The sequence below is a fragment of the Centruroides vittatus genome, unplaced genomic scaffold (genome assembly GCF_030686945.1).
Source record: "Centruroides vittatus isolate TY-2023 unplaced genomic scaffold, ASM3068694v2 scaffold_769, whole genome shotgun sequence".
Classification (NCBI taxonomy): domain Eukaryota; kingdom Metazoa; phylum Arthropoda; class Arachnida; order Scorpiones; family Buthidae; genus Centruroides; species Centruroides vittatus.
This window is the reverse complement of record NW_027122717.1, coordinates 4,147,905-4,168,497: the sequence shown is the minus strand read 5'-3', so window position 1 is coordinate 4,168,497 and position 20,593 is coordinate 4,147,905. Positions and strand designations below refer to the sequence as shown.

The 20,593-nt window shown below is 30.1% G+C and overlaps 1 protein-coding gene across 1 annotated transcript in view; it reads left to right on the top strand.

Annotated features, from left to right (window-relative positions):
- Window positions 1–20,593, top strand: part of LOC136989787 (acid sphingomyelinase-like phosphodiesterase 3b) — a 73,444-nt gene that overhangs the window by 8,035 nt on the left and 44,816 nt on the right. The window lies entirely within an intron of this gene.

Below are 20,593 nucleotides of genomic sequence, written 5' to 3'. Positions count from 1 at the left end.
AAATAATTTTGTACTGAAACTGATTTTAGATAAATAGTTGGAAATAATTGTGTGGTGAAATATAAAATTCACTATTCAAAATATTTCCAAGAGCATTACAGTTATGATTACGTAAAAATAACAATTACAAACGACTTTATTTAAAATATTCATAGAAAAAATACAAAATCCAAACAAAAACATCTGAAATGTAAAAAATTGTGACAATTTGGATGATAGTCGGGTTTTTTTAGGAGTTTTTCTTTGGTAAAGATACGCTTGGCGTTTCGAAGCGGTAACCACAAGATTTTTACCTGTATTAATATTTGCTAAAATTTGCTATTACTTCGAATCGCCAAGCTCATCTTTAACGAAGAAAAATTTTTGAGAAAAAAAAAAAATATTTGACTGTTATCCATATTGTCGCAATTTTTTTGCATCTAAGATGTTTTTGTTTGGATATCAATTGTTTTTGATTAGGGTAGATGTACCAGTTTTGGCCAGTGTACCAGTTCTGGCCAGAAAACAAATTTAACTTAAAAATATAATCACCACATATTCAAATCTGTCCAATGAAACAAACTTTTATTGTTAACTGTTCACACAGTTAACAATAAAAGTTTGTTTCATTTGTGATTATATTTTTAAGTTAAATTTGATTTTCTGGCCAGAACTGGTACTACACTGGCCAAAACTGGTACATCTACCCTACTGATTCTGTTATTACATCAGGATTAAGACCATGACGAATTATACAGTTCACTGGACGACGGCCGCCGACCGAACTCTTTCGATATGCCATTAGTAAAATCGTTATAAAAAATTTTAATTTGCATAAATTTGAGCTTTTGTTATTCTGGATAATGTGTTGAATAAAAATCATTCGTTTCTGTGCAATTTTATCCTTACAAGCCATAAAAATGGTCTATTAAGCCATAAAAATAAAATAGTTCTGCAGGGAACCGTGTAAACTTTGACATATCGATCCGAAAGTTTTGCCAGCAACACTGATAATCAGAAAGGCTTAAGTTTAAAATTTGAGCTTAATAGGCCCAATGGTTTCTTCTCTAGAAGCGTCTGCAGTGGTGGCCGAAGAAAAGAAAATACACCTGTTTTTTCGATTTTTACACTTTTAATTGCTTATATTTACGTTAAAAAACCTGAAATTTTGCACACTATCCAAGAAATCAAGTTTCTTTCGAACGAGATTTTCAGAATTACTATAGACATTTGGGGCGGAGAAATCGCTATTAAGATCAAATCTATATTGCCTTACCTGTGGTTTGAACAATTATAATTACTTTAAGGGAACATTCAGAGTGCTACTGTATTACTTTGTATCTATCGTTATTGGTAGTTGATTGATACGCTTTATCGTATTACAACAACTGGTTCATTTATCGAAGGTAATTAACAGAAGTTCTTTCTGGATAAAATTTTGAACCTTGTTTACTAAAATTATGAATACAAATAAAATTTTATGTTGGTTTTTTTTAATTTTTTGCCCAGATATGTAAAAGATGCTTGCAATATTCTTTCGAAAGTTTTGCCAGCAACACTGATAATCAGAAAGGCTTAAGTTTAAAAAGTTGCATCTATACGATACTGTAATTCCACTATTTTTGATTGAACATATGGTAGTTTAGTTCACTAGTTTTGTTTATACTGTATATTATTAGTGCAACCATTCATCTACCATCGGTTCCATCCACTTACTATTTGGTTGTCAACGGAATTTTTCGTGTCAGTAATGATTAAATTGGAATTTTGTTGGTTGAGTACCAATGGCCGAGAAAAGTGTTTCCGATGTGGCTTCCACACCATTCTTTTATAACTCCGTCCTTGCACGTCGTTACATGGTAGTCCCTTAAATAGAACTATCCAATTAAAATCGAATATAGTATCTGAAATTTCGGACTCGCAGATTTTATATTATAAATAGCTGTCCAATAAAAATATATGCGTAAAAGCAGCTTTGCTCTTTATTGAGTTTGATTTCGATGTTTTTGTTTTCTTTAAGATGATTTATGTGATTATTTGACGTTCTGTATGATCGTATTTGGAAAACAGATATTTAAATTCACAATATTACAGATTATTTAACATGAGATTATATGCTGAAGGCTATTTGGTTCATTATGTGCATTACTTGCAGTATATGGAACGAACCTTTGAAAGGAATTGTGAAGATCTAGATCGGATCTGATCCCTGTTGGAAATGAGAATCCTCGAATTCCACTTTCTAGCTGCTAATGAAATATCTAATTTAATGTCCTGAAAACGAAATAAGACCTTCAAGACTTTAATAAATAATTTATTGCAAAATCAAATTAAAAACCAATGACGGAAAGCAGCTTGGTTATTTGATAAATGACATTATCATCCTATATCGCCGATATGTAAGGCTTTCTTTTAACACAACAAAAGTATTAGCAGATTTTATACCGGTTGAGAAATGTGCGTCAGTTCAGAGTTCAGAACGAAGTTACTTTTTCATACATTACTTGTAGCTGCAAAAACTACGCTTTTCGTTAAATTTCCGCAATATTTCCATGATTAAAACAATCAAGGCTACATATCATATTTTGTAACTTGATCAATTCTGTTTTTTAACCATTATGCAAAAGATAAGAGTTCATCGTTGCCCGATTAATGAAAAATAAGAGAAATTCGTGACTAACAAATGAGACTTCTATCGGTAATTAAGATTAGGTGCAAGGTTAGATGCACTTAGATGCAAGGTTATCACCATTCTGTATCCTGAAACTATCATAGTTGTATTAAAACTGTTTTAAAGTGTCTTATCTAAATTCATAATAATCGAAGGTGCTACTGACTAGCAAATAAATTATTATTATAAACATTTCTTTCGTACGAATTACTGAAAATACTCAGTTCTTGTAGCTTCCTCTTAAGGAGCTGTTTTTATTATTGATACTAAGACAATAGCACTCAACTCCCAATCCTTTTATTATATATACAACGATTATGCCATAGAAGCAGCTGAATGGTAAGGGCATCAGCTTGCTGCTCTGGGTAGAAATGCCTTGAATCAGAAATACATTATTCGAAGTAAAGTACTTACTTGAGAAATGATTTTTAAATTTTTGTGTACGTACACTTAAATGCGTAAAACAGGTTGCTCTTGACTACAAAATCTGAGTCAAATTGACTCGTTTGTTCTAAAATTATTGGTCTAATTACGAATTGCTTTCTGGTTGGTGGGGAACAGCTGTCTATGTCCGGAGCCCCACCTCTCCTAAGAAAATTTTTATATGGTTGGGGGTTTTGCGTGAGACTACCCCATATCTGGAGGACCAGTGATCCCGCCTTAGTCTGACCCTTCAGAGGATAGCTCTGACTTGTTCAGCATGGGTATTCTTATCGGTAGCAAAGCTTTCGCTGAAATAGCTCATAGGGTCTAGAGATCACACAAGCCTGCTCATCACAAGGTGAGGATCTTGGAGCAGGCTGTGGTTACAAGTAGATTTGCAAGGGATCAAAGGATATCCAGAGCCACGAATGGTTGTGTATGGGAGTGTCGCGGTTTCTGTGTTCATTCAACACTGTGGTTCAGTGTTATGATAGCAAAACTTGGGTATGGCAGAAGAGTTATAGGAGTCGCATTACTGCATGTGAGATGAGGCATTTGAGAGGAGTGTGTGGCATAACAAGAAGAGACTATGTTGAAAAGATGGCCGAACTATCATAGGGTCGATTTCCCATGTTGAGAGAATAAAAGAATTATTGAAGAGGGTATACATGGGAAAGATGGATGGGAAGCGAAGTAGAGGAAGGCCGAGAAAGTCTTAGTCGGAACAAGTGGACGAGTATAGAACGTAAGGTCAGAAAGAGAATTGAGGAAGAGTACTAGAAGAGGCATGAGTGTGTCTGGACAGGAAGGTGTGGAGAAAGTTGCTGAATAGATAGTTTGTAAGATTATACGCCATAAGTTGGTTTCAAATAAGAGACCAAATCTTCAGAATACGTAAGTGCTTTATGTCCTATATGCAGGTAGACTTAATTGACTCTTGATGATACGATGTAATTAAATGATAAATGTTACGAATTATGAGATTAAAAAAATAGGAAACTGTTTTGTTTATTATTTTCGCTGTTTTTTCACAAAAACTGTGACGATAACTCTGTTTTGAGAGAGGAAGAAGCATTAATGACTTAACGGAGTTTAAATTAAATTCTGTTTTTAATAGTAATTTAACATTGAATTTAATACTGGTTACTTGGAAAAATAATATTTGAAACATTTTAAAATAAAAACAGTTTTTTCTCGTGTAAAATACACGAGAAAAAACTATGCCACACAAAAATATGAAAACTTAGTTACTATGTATGTATTCTGTTAAGATAAATTATTTTTTTTCTATTGTTTATATCGTATATTTTACAGTACAAATGTTGGACATTTAGAAATTTGGTCTATTATAATATAATTAAATATTACATAATTTTAAGGGGGAATTCGTGTATTAAAAATAATCTAATTAATTACGAAATAATATACCATATCCAGTACCGCTTGTAGTTCGACGAAGCGTTAAAATCGCCGAACTGGAAATCTTATTTAGTCAGCCATTAATATTATATGCGATGTAATTTGTGTATTAAAAAATTATTTTGTAGGTATCGAGTGATTTTTTTTGAATTTATTTAGAATTTGTTAACGAAAAATTTATGAAAAAAAGATTTCATATTTTTTAAACATTGCTATTGTATGGTTTTTCTTGCGCGTTTTTTTTAAAGAACTGTTTTTAAAGAAAAACTATCGAATTGTTTAAAGAAATTGCTTAAAGTTTGACACTATGTGAAGTGAAGAATTTGGTTGAAAGAAAAGAATTACTGTTAAGATTTTAGATAGATTGAAAATCGAAAAATATATCACAGGAAATTGTATTCTTCTGTATTCAGTACTTCATTACGTAAGTTCAGTTCTTATTCAATTTCGTATTAACCTTTACAAAGTAAGAGAGAGAGTTGTTCGATTGATCTATTTATCTTATTCCATCGGTCAAGGAAAAGTTTTGAAATATTTGAACTAATAAAATAATAAGACGAAATGGCTTGAAAATTAGTAGTTAAATAGTCGCATTTTTCTCCTCTGTGTTTTAAGCTGAAATTGAAATATTCGATTGAAATTTTCTTTAAAATGATTGTTTTTAAATGATTCTCTATAACAAATTAAAGTTTCTCATTCTCGATTTAATAATAATCATAGTCCCTTATTTGATGCTTGATTACGATTATGAATCTGACTTAATTAGGCAGCTATTTTTAGTTTTGTAAAGAAGCTAATTTTTGTGATTTTTATTTTTTATTTTATTTAATATTTAATTACAGTATGGTTTTTTTTAAAAAAAACTTTTGTTAACTGCCCTCATTACAATAAATCCAGTTAAAAGAAACAAAGAAGAAACGTAAGAAGAAACAATTTTAAATAACATTAAAATAAAAGAAATAACAATTAATGCGTAAGATATAAAAAATGGTTACATCACTGTTACATGGCAAATAAAATATTTTTTCAATATTTTTTTTTAAAAGCATTGAAAGAATGGTATTGAAAAGTTTAGAACTGTTAGTTGTTTTTTAACGACTTAACAGTTCTAAAATAAAAGTTTCGAAGTACAGGAGTGATTTGAACTCAATCTAAACTAAATTGTATTTACATTATTATAGCGTATTATATATTGTGCATTACGTTATTGATCACTTTATCCAGTTATTGGATGAAATTGAGATCAATAATGTAATTTCATAAGATAAATTTCTCTCGAATTCCTCTGCTTTGAAAGGATCCGATTCACATCAGATTGTTTGGTGGTTTAATCTCATAATCAATCCAATAAAATTCAGTTTTATTTATTACTTGTACTGTAATGATATGAACCAATATGAGCAAATAAAAAGGACACATTTACTAAATTAATTACATTAAATATGATTGCGATTTTTGAATATATATATATAAAGAACGTTTGATTTCTTTCGATTTATCGGTCTGTTACAACAATTAAATAACTACAATTTACAAAGTTTTGCGTTTCAAAACGTATAAAAATTATTATGTTACAAAATACAAGAAAAAACTTAGTATTTTGCAATATAAAATATACCAAGATGACTAGAATTAAAAACAAAAAGAAAAAAAAAAGATCTAAACCAGATTTATTTATATAATACCTGTTTACATTTATATACTACATGTAGGCTGTATTAGAAATGCCTACTGTGTTCTTATGGTTTATTTATTTTAAGGAGCAGAGAAATGATTTGACTAAAATATTTTTAGTTTATTTGTACCCGGAAATTTATTTAACTGTACTTTAATAATTATGATGTATACATTGGGCCAAAAGTCAGTTAACCGAGATAAAAAATATAACTAACTTTTGGTTTCCTGTTTATAGTTATTTTCTATTTTTTCTAGATTTAAGTCTTACTTGACTTTGATAGAACTTTAAAAGTTTTTCATCAAGGTTGAGTAAGATTTGGATCTAAAAAGAATACTTGACTCACTCAGTAGTTGATTACGTTGTTAGTTAATAATTGCTCAATATAGGCTATTATAATTTAGCCTAAAATATCTAGATCAGAATTTAATTCAATTCTGTGCATAATTTTAACTGATCCCGTAAAATTTGATTGCAAAATTACTTTTGTAATCAGTGTTTAGATATTAATACTTCAATAAAATATTTTTATGTAAAAATAAATTTCAAATAAAGAAAAGAACGGGTTTTAAAAATTAAAAATGTAAATTTATCTTCCAAGATTTGAAATATTTGACTGAACTTTTCTTTAAATGATTAAGAGACATTTTCAAAAATCTTAGTGATCATCTAGTTTCGAGAATTGCAGGAATAAATTTTCGTTAAATTTAAAAGATTCAGAGACAAGCGTAATTATTCTACAGAAATGGCTGTGGAGAACTTTCCAGGTAAAATATTAAGTTGACATTATTTAAGATGTAATAATAGATATGTAATTCATCATTTAAAATTAGTTGCTTGTTGTCTGTATGAAATATCAATGAGACAACACTGCATTTGTTTCGTTTTTTAATTGTGAAATACTTTGAATCATTTAATTTAGCATAATTTGTGTTGTAATCATTCACAATGTTTTTATATTGTTTCTTTTCAGATTTGAATTAAACTATTTCGTCGTCATATTAAAGAGATGATAAAAAATATGAACGGAATATCTAATTCCTTTTTTTCTTAGATGTGACAAGAATTTTTTACAGCATTCTTGTTATTAACAGTTTGATAAGACTAACGAGTTTTATGAAAAATGAATGTGTACGTTTTTCTTTATTCAGTTATTCGAGATTAAATCCTCAAGAAACCAGAAAAATTAACTTAAATTTTATCTTTGATACAACAAATCTCTACTTAAATAAAACTGAAATTTTAAAACGTGGTTTAAAATTCATCAAATATACGAAATTTTCAAATCCATCAAATCACGGAAATATTAAATATTTTTTCGAATTTTGAATTAAAAAAATTTTTTTCTATTTATTTAAAAAATTTCATTAATCTTTTAAATTAATATTACCGACCGAAGAGAGGAGGCATTCACTAATGCCAATTGTTGCAAAATTTGCAGTATCGGCATACCATTCCCTCAAAACAGCTGCGTGCGTTTATACGTATGCCGCCAACTTTGAAGCTTCTATAACGTTGAGATTTATCAGCTTAAAGACCGATACCAGCCAGCTCTTTAAGCATCGATTCAAATATATATATATATTTTAATAGTATATTTGTAAAATTGTGAATTTTCGTCTCAGTAAATTTAACTTCCATATTATCAATTTTTTTAAAAGCAACCGCAATTTATTTTACATTTTAAGCAGACAATAAAATGAACAAGTTTTTAATTAGAAATGAATTTTAAAAATTATAGTATGTCGCTGGAATTCTAATTAAACTGTCACAGATCCAAAAAATTGGGTAGATTATCATAAATCAGACAAGGGAGATTGCCAAGGTCTGGAAACATCGCAAGAATACCTGTTATATAAAAATACTAGATTCATTACATATAAAAATACAAGGATATGATGAAGCTACTACTATAAATAGCCTACCTCCTGTGTATCATATTTCAAAACATTTCCACAATAATTCGAAGTGAAAAACAGAATATAATGTTATAAACTTAAAAGCATGATGTAATTTAATAACTAGAAAATAAACATTTTGGGATTCTACTATATTTATTTTTTAGTTATTAAATTACTGAGGTTTAGACTCGTTTTGGATAATGCGAAGTGAATACGCTACTTTCTTTAAACTATAATTCATAAAAAAATGTTTAAAATGATAATGCGTAAAACAAAATGGTTTGTTCCTGTTACATTTTACCATTTAACTTTAATATGAGACAAATTCATATTAAAATGTAACCAATGTAACTACAATAATACACGCCTGTTTTATGGGTCAGATGTATAATAAATAACGTAAAAATATTGTTCATATATATGATTAAGTTCACTAATGTACAAAAAAGAGGCTTAAGCGATACCATATAAATTTTTTTGTATTCGTATTTAATTTTAAATGACCATGGTCATCTAGGTTTTCAGTTATCTGAGATAACATTGGTTCCCATTACCTCAGATAATCAGTTCTAATCTGTAATGAGATTAAACAATAGTATTTTGATTGTTTTATGTATAGTATAAATAAAACTAGACTAAAATATTCAAGTGAAACTTTAAAAAATTAGAATTTAATGATTTGAATAATTTGAAATCCATTTATGGCACAAAAATAATATTTGGTTTATTTAATTCTCTTAAAAATCATTTGTATAATGAATTTATACATCGTCGATGAAAATACGTAAAGACGTAGCCTATCTCGAGATTTGGACAAAATGAGTTAGATACGCCTTTAAATTAATATAAGCCTGGGTCCTTTGTGTTGTGATGGAGCTGCGTATCTCTATGTAACACCGTTTGCATTCTATGGAATGATAAACGTCGGGTGTTTCTCAAATATCTGATGAAAATGTAATTTATGGACTTTTCTCGAGAGACGCCATAAACACTAGATACGCCTTTATCATTAAAAACGTAGACTTATGCCTCTTCGTCTCAAAATTATTCGGAAATTATGTGGAATTTTCTTTCTCTATACCCCGATTAGTGAAATGAGACTCAACGGGAAATGTTTCAAGGTCAAACATTAAGCCGCCATGTTTTCCAGTCACACGACCACCGCTTTTAATATATTTTGTCTTTTGAAAAATTAATACCCGTATTAAAGGAAGTTCTACACTTCTAATTTATTATCCGATTGGTGTGGTAGACAAAATCAGAATTACATCGTGGCAGCTCTTACATAACATATACATTATTTCGCAGTTGAAACGCTTAGATGAAGTGAGTCTTCGTTTCTTTATCACTAGTCACAGACAATGTGAAAGAGACTCCGTTCACAGTGTGATTTCATATGCGATTAAAAAGGCTGGTGAATTGTTTGTGTCTTTTCAGCTTATACCAGTCTTTCGTTTCGCAAAAAAGGCTAAGCCTGTATAATGTACTCTAGGTTATAAAGTCTAAAAAATCATTATAAAGTTTAGTGAGAACCTTAGAGTGGGTTCTATCTGAATCGAGGATGAGGAAAAACTTTTAAATGAACTGACATTGTTGGATTTAATGTAAGGAAGAATGAATTATTAGGTAAAATATTTTTTAATACAAGCCACATTGATCACAACTATCGATTGTTGACTTTATAACGGTAAAATGTACTACTGTTGACAAAACAACTTAAATAAGAGATCTGGTCCATTGTCATTGGAAAATTACAACGACCGCTCTTTGCTCTGGACCAACACCAGTAATAAATGTGCCTGAACATGTCCAGTTTTTAGCATCCTACTGCTCTTGGGGACCCGGGATAGAGTCCTGGTAAATCGAAAAAATCCTCAGGAAATTTTCGGGGAGGGTGGTCCGTCGAGGTATGTCGGGCCTGTCCCTCACCAGCCGGCTACCCCATTGAGCGTCTGGCCGAACCCATAATGGGCTTGCTAAAAGAGGCCCTCTTAATGCCCGCAGAGCAGAAAAAATATTTTTAAAAAAATGTCCAGTTTTATAAATCTTTGCCTTATTCGGTAGAGTAAAAGAAAAAAAGGAAAGTGTTGTTACATACAGTTTAGTTTCTCTTGTCAAAAAGTTCCGTTAATTTTCATTTTTGTTTTCATATTTATTTAAGAAATATTATATTGCACTTTAAGTGATATACCAGTAAGCAGGTAACCTACTTACCACTTAGCATCTTTCAGTTTCTGAGGTATATTAATGAGTTTAAACAAAATTTTTGGGCTGTTATATATTGATTGCACCCTATAGAATTTCGGGACTTTGAGTATATATCTTAACTCGGGACCGAGACAGGTTCAACGATACCCTACTTTTGGACCGGAGACGAAAAATAAGAAAGTTATATTTATGATTTCTTGCCTTTCACAATGCATTCTATGCCATTTTAGAGTTTTCCACTAAGTGGCGTTAGACTATTCGTGCTCCCGATGAATTCCTCCCGGAGGGGATCCGCCGGCAGGCATTCGCCCAGTGTTTAACGTCACTAGTTATTAGCGCGGTTGAGGCCGAAGGTTTAAACACGAAAACGTGTACGTCGGACGTTCAGCGTCGCTTTCCTGTAAGCCTAGAAGTTTGACAATGGCGTTTGGAAAGTCAGTGGAATCATGCTCGACATTCCAAACACCATTGTCAAACTTCTAGGCTTACAAGAAAGCGGCGCTGAACGTCCGACGTATACGTTTTCGTGTTTAATTCGGCCTCAACCTCGCTATTGATTCACGGTAGTTCTTAAACAAAAGGAAACGTATACTACAAGCAGCGCCACCTAGTGGAAAACTCTAAAATGGCGTAAAATGGCATTGTGAAAGGCAAGAAATCATAAATATGATTCTGATATACTCTCTCATTTTTGGTCTCTGGTCCAAAAGTAGAGTATCATTGCCTGCCAAAAACAAATTTTATTTAAGCACTTTACTTAAAATGTGTGTCTAATAAGAAAAACGGTGATGGAACTTTGTTTTATATGGAATAAAGCATTTTTTCTTTTTCCCGCACGATTGTGTAGAAAATTTTTTGTCTATTTCACTCACTCAGATACCGATTATCGACTACTGTGAACGTGGACAAACTTAGAAGGCTTTATCAGTATTTTTAATTCGATTGAAATGCAAACCTTTAAATCCATTTTTCCTTGTGTCTAGATATTTTAATCACTTTCATAAGCATTTCGATAATTGGACCGTTTATTATTTACTCTTTGATTTAGAAAACGAGCTCCGGAACCATATTGCTAGATCTCCAAAAAATTTCCGGCTTTTTCCTCTAAGGGGTCGTCCATAAATTACGTAAGGGCGATTTTGGCCATTCTAGACCCCCACCCACCCCTGTGTAAGAAACCGTAATATTTTCTTTGATCCCCCTCCCCTTCCCTATCTTACGTAATATTTAGGCATAATTTTATAGAAATGTTTTACCGAAAATAAATTTTTTTAATGAAACCCTAAAAACTTTAGGTCCAAAATATATAATTAATAATTAGTTAATTAATATGTACTATTATTTATAAAAGACTATGTAAACAAATTTTAAAATATAAAAATTTAATGAATTCAAATGAACAATTTATTTTAAGAACTTTATTTTTTAATTATTAACAATTTTTTTATTATCATCATTAATCAACATCATAATATTCATTTTTATATTAATTTTAATTTTCACAAAAGGACGCAAAAAACTTTGACAGATCGACCAGCTAATGCACGTGTAAACAGAAACTTCATACAAAATAAAACAAGAGAAAATAGAAACCACATTCTTTTGCCATATTGGTTACATCTTGGCTAAGGCCAAGAAAATAAACTACATGCTGATAAAATGTGCTAGGTGCACCGGGGAACTAAATCATAAAGCTTATAAAACTGTATATAATGGGGCAATACAACCAATGCTACTTTACGCGGCCTATAGCTGGGATCATGTAACTAGTGAAAATTCAGTAGCAAGTAAATTACTCTCTCTTCCAAGACAGTTTGCCATCAGAATTTCAAAGTGCTGCAGAACTGTTTCTACCAATGCCCCTCTGATTCTAGCAGAGCTCCTTCCTTTGCCACTATGTATTGTAGAAAAGATTCTGAACTACTACATCAGAACTACAAACATCAAAGCTCAACAACAGTCTCTACTCCTATCTACGGCTGTTCAAATGCTACCATATTGCAATTACCCTATCTCTGATCATCACCCTGTAAACAAGGTTATCCCCAGGGTACATTCCTCCATGGATAACCATGCAGACATTAATATCTACACAGATGGGTCCAAAAGCCCCTTCATGTCCGCTCAAGTATCTGTATCTTCCTCCAAACTGACATATTTTGCCCAAAATAAGTTAGAGGGTACCCCCACGTATCAAGCTGAAGAAGACGCTGTCTACCAAGCTGTTCAGTGGGCCACTTCACTACCAAACAAAACTCTGTTTATCAACATTTACAGTGATTCTTAGTCCGTCCTAAAATTTATAATAAATACCAATTTCAATAGCAATAAAATCACATATATCCAGCAACATATTAAAAATCTTGTAAATAAGATAACTTTTACGTTTGTTCGTGGCCATACGGGCATACTAGGAAATGAAAAAGCCGACTTTGAGGCTAAGTGAGCTGGAAAGGACACTGACTTGGACTACACTCATAACCCTCTCTCACGCAGCAGCCTTAAAAATTATATTTATGACAACGCTATGCAAAAGTGGAATCAACAATAGTTGAGCAGTAAAACTGGTAGAATAATAAGATTATTTTCCTAGTGTTGAATGCAGGTTCTCGTCACCACTTAGAGATTTAACGTTTGCTACTGCTCAACTATTTACTGAGCATGTATAACCGGACAGAAACTGCCTCTTGCTTTTGCTCTACAGAAAACCTAGACACCGTCGACCATATGATCTATCATTGTCCAATTTACGATCAAGATAGACTTATTCTGAAATTAGAAATCTTTACGCTTGGTTCCAGGTGGCCATATCCACTCGATAAGCTTGTTCAGAAGCCACTGTTTGATACTTTTTACAATTATGTTCAAAAAATATGGAAGATAAGATTATTTTTAATTTCTAGTTTGGTTTATGTATTCTTAGTGTTATATACCCATAGGAGTAGTGCACTTATTCAAATAAAAATCCTTGACCCCACCACCATTCCCAAAATACCTTACGTAATTTATGGACGGTCCCTAACCCTCGACACACTCATTAGCATTTCCCAAATAATAAAATATTGACAGATAATATTGTTCATTGTCCAAAATATTTCTCAGATTTGATCTCTTTTTTGGGAAGATATCAAAAATATATATTCTATATACCCTTCTATCGTTCTTAATTTAAAAAGGGACTGATTCGAAATCCTTATAATTTAGCTTACATTTCTGTCTATTTTGATAGAGAAATACTAAGCTTGTAAAATGTTACATGAAGATTGAGAGTTGCGTCGATTTCCCATATTTATCTTCAGAGATACGTTTATACAAAAAGTTTAATTAGTTAAATTGATTAGTATATAATCATTTTGAAATGAGTTAATTTCAGTCCTCGTAATATTCTTTATTTCGCAGTTCTGTTCAGTATTGTATTTACATGTCTATCAGAACATCACAGGTATGTCCTAACTACTGTACAGGAAATTTATTTTATTTATTATTATTATTTTTTTTAAATTGAAAGATTTTATAATTCGAGGACATTTTGAATTAATCTTACACATTTCTGATTATATAAAAATAATTAAATTAAATTGAATATCTACTAACGTGAAGTAGATGATAACAAGGCTTATCACACCAGTGATAATAGGCACAAACACTCAGGAATCAATGTAGAACATTTAATAAAACAAAAAGGGTGTACAATAAAAACGATTACATCAGTATGAGTAATGAACATAAATAACCAAAATGCATTTCTGACTATTGGAAATAGTCCATCTTCAGTTGGTATTAATTTAAAAGGGTTATTAAATTTATAGCGGTGTGTTTATCTTATATAGTTTTAACGGTATGAGCAGTAAACATCAAAGCAGACAGGCGTAAAACGGCTTGCAAGGTGGCTTGTCTATATATACAGTATATATAAAAATATATTGAAACGGTATTTTCTAGTAAAAGTTAAGGCTTTCTAACGTCTATTAATGCATTTAACATTCTTATGGTTTGAATTACATTAATAATAGTAAATGCTTGAAAATCATCACTTTTAAGTATTTTTAATTTAATAAATCGATCTCGTCTACAACTTAGCAGAAAAGTTAACGAGAGTTTAAGGTTAGGGCTAATATTTGACCTTATAAAATTAGGTCAAGACCATATCTCTTTTTTGGATTCGACAAAAATTAATGTCTATCATTTTCTCATTTCTGTTGAATTTGTTGCTCTCAAAGATTTTAAAATATAAAAGTCACTGTTTATTCACTAATATAATAACCAACGATTATCTATCGAGTTGGAATTTTATTATTTAATTAATTTACTCGTAATACTTCTGTTGTATTCAGTCAAAATTATAAATACAGGTATACCTCGAGTTACGTCGTTCTCGATTATACGTCGTTTGTCAAAAAAGTATATGGAAAAATAAAAATCAAGTTTAAGTCATTTATTCGACTTTACATCCGTCCGCCACAAATATCGAAGTCGTAATATCGCTAGAAAAGCGTTAAAAGCACATAAAATCATATTAAAATATGTACATTTACAGTAAATGTTAATATAATCATCATAAATCCTAGAGAACGAAACATGAAAACATGTTTCTGTGTTGTCGTCTTATTTAGCTGTCTTTAAGTGCTCATTATTGGCGTTTTCCACCGTAGTTTCGACTTACGTCGTAACTACACAAGTAAATTCGACTTACGTCGCCTCTCCTGGAACCAATTACCGACGTAAGGCGAGGTATACCTGTATTGTATAATTTTGTTATTTTAAACATTTTGAGGAAATTAAAAAAATAAAAAACAAAGTTAACTAAAATAATTGAATAATTTGATCCTGACAGAAACACTGTCGTTTCAACAGAATCTTTTTTCTACAATAAAAACTTATTTCATCAGTATGCGATATACGTACTCTTCTCAGTTGTTCCACTTAAAAAGATGTTAAAAATGCGTCTTTATTTTTAATTTTCCAATACTTTGACAAACACTGCTTCGAATTGTTGTAAAGAAGATCCGGAAGATTAGTTACTTTTTTTATTTTAGAGCAGAATTAATGATAGTATATTCAGGCATACTCGCTGTGTTTTTATAAGCTTTTTCAGCACTTGCGTAATCTTGAAACGAAAAAGTGGGACAAAAATTTTAGAAGCTTATGTAAAAGATTCACGTAAATTGAATTTTTTTAACTCCGTGTTTTTTTTTTTTTTTTTTTTGTTTTGTTTTGCTCGTGTTACTCAAAGAAGGTTATTACATTTGGAGATACATTTATAACTTGGGTTACTTAAAATTTTCATTTACATTAGAGTGTGGTTGAATATCAGAGTAAAATACTTAGGTAACCGTTTTTTAATAGATATTACGGTTTCTTATATCGGTTAGCATTCTGCTTGTTCAACGTTAAAGAATGTGATGTCCTCGATCTGATATAATTGTATTACACCGTATAGAAATATATTCAACCATTATTAAGTAACAATGCATTCATTCGTGCTTGTGCTTTTGTTAAGACAAAAATGTTTCTTTTTTTTATTTTTGAAAAATTAATAATGCCTGAGTTAAATTTAAACAAGAATAAGTACATTTGGATATGCTTTTCTTTATATTTATAAAAGTAAATTGAATTCATCTATTCAAATTTTAACGTTAGGTGATAACATCAACACAGCACCTTCGTCAGTGAAATAGAATTGAAATTAAGATTTTAAGAATTTAAAGGGGGGAGGAACTGACTAGAATTTGATATATATTCTTCCCAGTTCTTAAAACAGATAATTTTTTGGAAGTCTAAACACTTTGAAGTTTTGTTTATGTAAAGGGTCTTTATAACGAGAGGAGAATAATATGACACTCAAAAAATTAAACATGTCTTCCAGTTTTTAATACTGAACGAGTTTAACGTATAAATGTAAATGACACACACTACTCAGCTGATTTATTTTCAATAAAATACGGTGTTTAGAAAAGAATTTCTAGTATTTGGGAGCGCACGTGAAGACACAGTATCTGGATTCTCTGTGCCGTTATTTATAGCTACACTCTTTTTTCGTTTACGTTTTTCGAAGGAATTTTTAAAGACGTTGGAATTTTGCCTGCATATTAATACGCTTAATTATCATATAAATTTTTTCAAATTTACTTGGTATCGAAAATATTTTTGATTGGCGCACTATGCGGGTGCGGTGTACTTGTCAGGGACGCTAGCAGTTTTTTCGATTTAGCCTACTATTTGATTCAAGCTAAATATCGTTGAAAATTATTTTACTAAATTACTGATTTTAAATAATTGCAGGGCAAAACGTCTGCAAGAATGTGTATACCGAAATATTGATAATTTATCACAAAATCAATATATTACTGGATATAGAGGCAAAAATCAAACTAAGAATAAAAGCAAATTTCACTTGCTATATCGTTTCCAAGATTTATTAATTAAAATCTTTATAATTCTTCTCCAAATATTATTTTAAAAATATTAGGAACAAGAAATATTTTATTTCCAAATTCGTCTTCGTTCAGCATGTTCTGTCTAAGAAGATTACGGCATTTTCGCCGGAAGGAATGAGAACGTGCGAAGTTGATTAACTACTTATTCGGTTCTGACGGTTCTTGCGAAATTCGGATATATAGTGAATAGAATCGAGCGTCATTATAAATTTTAAATTTATTTAGTCACGAATAAAATTTTCGCTATTAGCAAATGTGTTTTGTTTCCATTTGATCTGTAGAACATATGCTTGATAAATGATCAAAATACTGCCTAAAATAATCGTTTAATTAAACGATTATGCCTTTATTTTTTATACTTTTCAAGGTAATTTACGTTGAAATTTTAAAGTTAAATTTATATTAACGTATCAAGGTCGTTCTCGCAGCATCTGAAACTAAAATGACCATTGTTTCATATTATATAAAGTGTATAAACGTAATTGCAGTTCTGAGATTTATATAACAAAACAGCGGTATTTATATACATTAACTATTGTGACATATATGTTAATTTAAATTGCCTTTTGTTTTCAAATAAAAACAAAAGGCAATTGACTGAATCTCTATCTTTGACTTCCAATATACTATCAATGTTAAACATCAAGCTTATATTCCTTTAATAAGGCAAATAAGTTGTAATTTTAATGATTCAATTCTGTAACTGTGTATTTGTGTATCTCTGGTCAGCCAAGCAGTTAGGATCCAAGAACCTCAAATATAGGGATTCTAGAGTCTGGAGCACTTGTGTTCTTTAGATTAGTATAAATATTTTTTGTTTTAAAATTACTGTATTAGTCCTATCATTATATTATGTATTAATTACTACTTTATTAACTGGATGTCTTCAAATTTTTTGAGTGTATTTATAGTATTTTCATGCAGTTGAAAAAAAATTAATTAAATTAAATCATAATTTTTCAATAAATTGGTAATATCCCTAAACATTTTTTGTAAGGAGATTAACTGTAGTTATAACATTGGCTTACATGGGAAAAATCAATTAAGTCTGTATGATATCTGTCAATAAACATTTCATTTTCATGCCATACCATTAAGATAGTGATGAAATGAAAAATTAATAATAATAGAATGAAATACTAAAACATGCTTATAATTATAACCACTAATCTTGGTTGAAATCTTGGAATATAGAGATTTAATTCTAATTAGTGCAGTTTTTTAAGATAAAATTTGATGTTAATGACATGAATAGGTTAGATTCATTTACAATTATGCCTATAGCTTGGTGATGATAAAAGTAATGAGTAACAACTATATTTTATTATAAAATGGTAAATTCATCATTGTGTAAAGAAATATTTATGCTCACTTCTTTTTGATATGAATTTATTTCTGTAAATTAATTTTATATTTTTTCAATTCAAGTTCATTGATATAAGAATAAAATTTCTTTTCATCTAGTATTACTGCAGTTTATTAATTAATATATTATTTTACTTTAAAGAAGAAACTTTATAACACTTTATAAATAACAAAATTAATATAATTATCAGAAGCATTTAATGATAGAGATAATTATCTCTCATGGATTTTTAGTCTAATTTTTTTAACACTCTTGTAAGAATATTAAATTTTTTTTATTACAATGACATATATTAAATATTTGGGTTGCAATTTGAAAAAATTGCACCCAAATATTTAATGTCATTATAGGCAGACCTATAATGACATATTAAATATTTGTCAATTTATAGGTCTGCCTATAAATTCCCACTATCATCTATCCATCTTTTTTTAATCTTAAATGGTGTTAGATAATAAGACCAGATATGGAAAGCTTAGGGGCAGGAGGTCCCAATTTAACTATATATGAACTCCCAATGTAAACTGGAAGTCATGTTGTTTCAGTTTAAAAATTTTTTCTTGAAAGGAGTTAGATAGATCACAGGCATGACTCCATTGCTGACAGAAAAGTATGATGTACAGATACAGTACAGGAGCAAGATACTACAGTACTAATTTAAGGTGGAGAGCATACATTTGAAATTAAATAAATTAAATATATGATTGCCACTGTACTGGGCATCAAATTTTAATGTCACAATAAATAATTACTTGTTTAATCTTGAATTTATTATGGCCTTTTATAGATGTTGAGAAACTGACAAAAACTATTAAAATTATCATTTTGTTATATGATAATTAACAATTTGTATTATCTGTATGTGGCAAGTATTCTTTCTTACTATTATTTCCATAACAATGAGTTATGCAATCATGGAAATTTTATTAGAAGAAATTAAATATTTCAATTATATTAAGCATTTAATTTCCATTTTAATGAACTACTTCAATTACATTGTCCTACTTTCCAATCTGTGTATTAAAAACTTTTAATATTAAAATAAATTTCACTAGACTTATTATACTTTTTATTTCTTTGGGTATACTCAAAGAAATAAAAAGTTTTTCTAAAGCTTGTCCTCCTCCTTATTGATGGTATAATAAGTCTAGCAAAAAAGGAAAGCCACCTTAGTGCTCATATAATTGAACACAAGACTAGACAAGCATATCACATAAAATAAATTTATTGATGTGAAAATGTTTAGATAGATGCTGACTTACTTCTGATATTGTTATGAGAAATTTATGGTTATTTTAAATTTCTTATGCTTTTTTTCTTTACATGTAGCATTCTAAATAATGTATCTTTAGTTAAGGAATAAAAATGAATAAGCATTATATAATACAGTCAAATCTTGCTTTTCAAATATAATTCATTCCTAAAAGTTGTTCTAAAATAATAACAAATTTTGCCATAAGAAACAATTTAAAATGGATTAATCTGTTCCTGAGCCTCAAAATAAAGCCTTTTTTACTTTTTTAGCTGTATTTTATGTTAAAAATACCTACAAATGCAATTTATTATATATAATAAATTTTTATTTAATTTGATTTAAGCACCTTTAAAGATGAATTCTTGGATGCCATTTATATTATGTGAATATCAGTTAATACAGTTTTTATTAATTTGATTTAAATTCAACTGCGACATATACTAAAAAAACAGTAGTAGTATCTTTCCTCCATGTTTGTTGAAATATAATTTAAATAGCAACATTGTCAATGATTCCTGTTTAATGATGCAGGCAATCTCAGCACCACTTCTGAATCAATAGTCCTGTTGTTGATTGGTTGGGCCGTCAACTTTCTTTAAGACAGAAGTATAAGGAGTTGACCATCTCTAATATGTGGTCAGCTCTTGCTGAGTAGTTTGTTTGGCAACTGAGTTATTGTACAGTACATTAACCAGGACAAATATGAGTTTGAAATTCTATTTGTAAACTGATTTGTTCAAAAAGTGAGTGAGTCATTCAAAAACTGAGGTTTGGCTGTATATCAGCATGCAAGTTTAATCTAATTTTTCCTTAATTCTTATCAAGAAGGTGTTAAATTTTTTAGTAAATGTAGAACTTAAATCTATAATATATATTGGGTTGTTTGGAAAGTTTGTAGCGATTTTTGATAGCTGACAGTTGAGACACTGATTGACACAAAAATGATTAGAATTGTACAAACCAATGAATATTACAATAAAGGACCTTGAGATATGTCACTTACAAAAAGAACCGTCAAGATTATTCAAATATCGTTTAATTTGTTGTGTTGCAAAAATGGATGAGAACAACATGCATTATTGACACTTGTTTTTTTTTTTTTTATCATGGCTGCGGCCGGCGAAGTTTGAATGATCACACTCAAAACCAGTGATACCAAAGATGATTGGAGAATGAGACTTGCCGTGAGCGTCAAAGTGATCCCGCTTAGTAGTGAGTCTCCAATACATAGTCTTGTCCCAAATATGGCCTTGCCATTT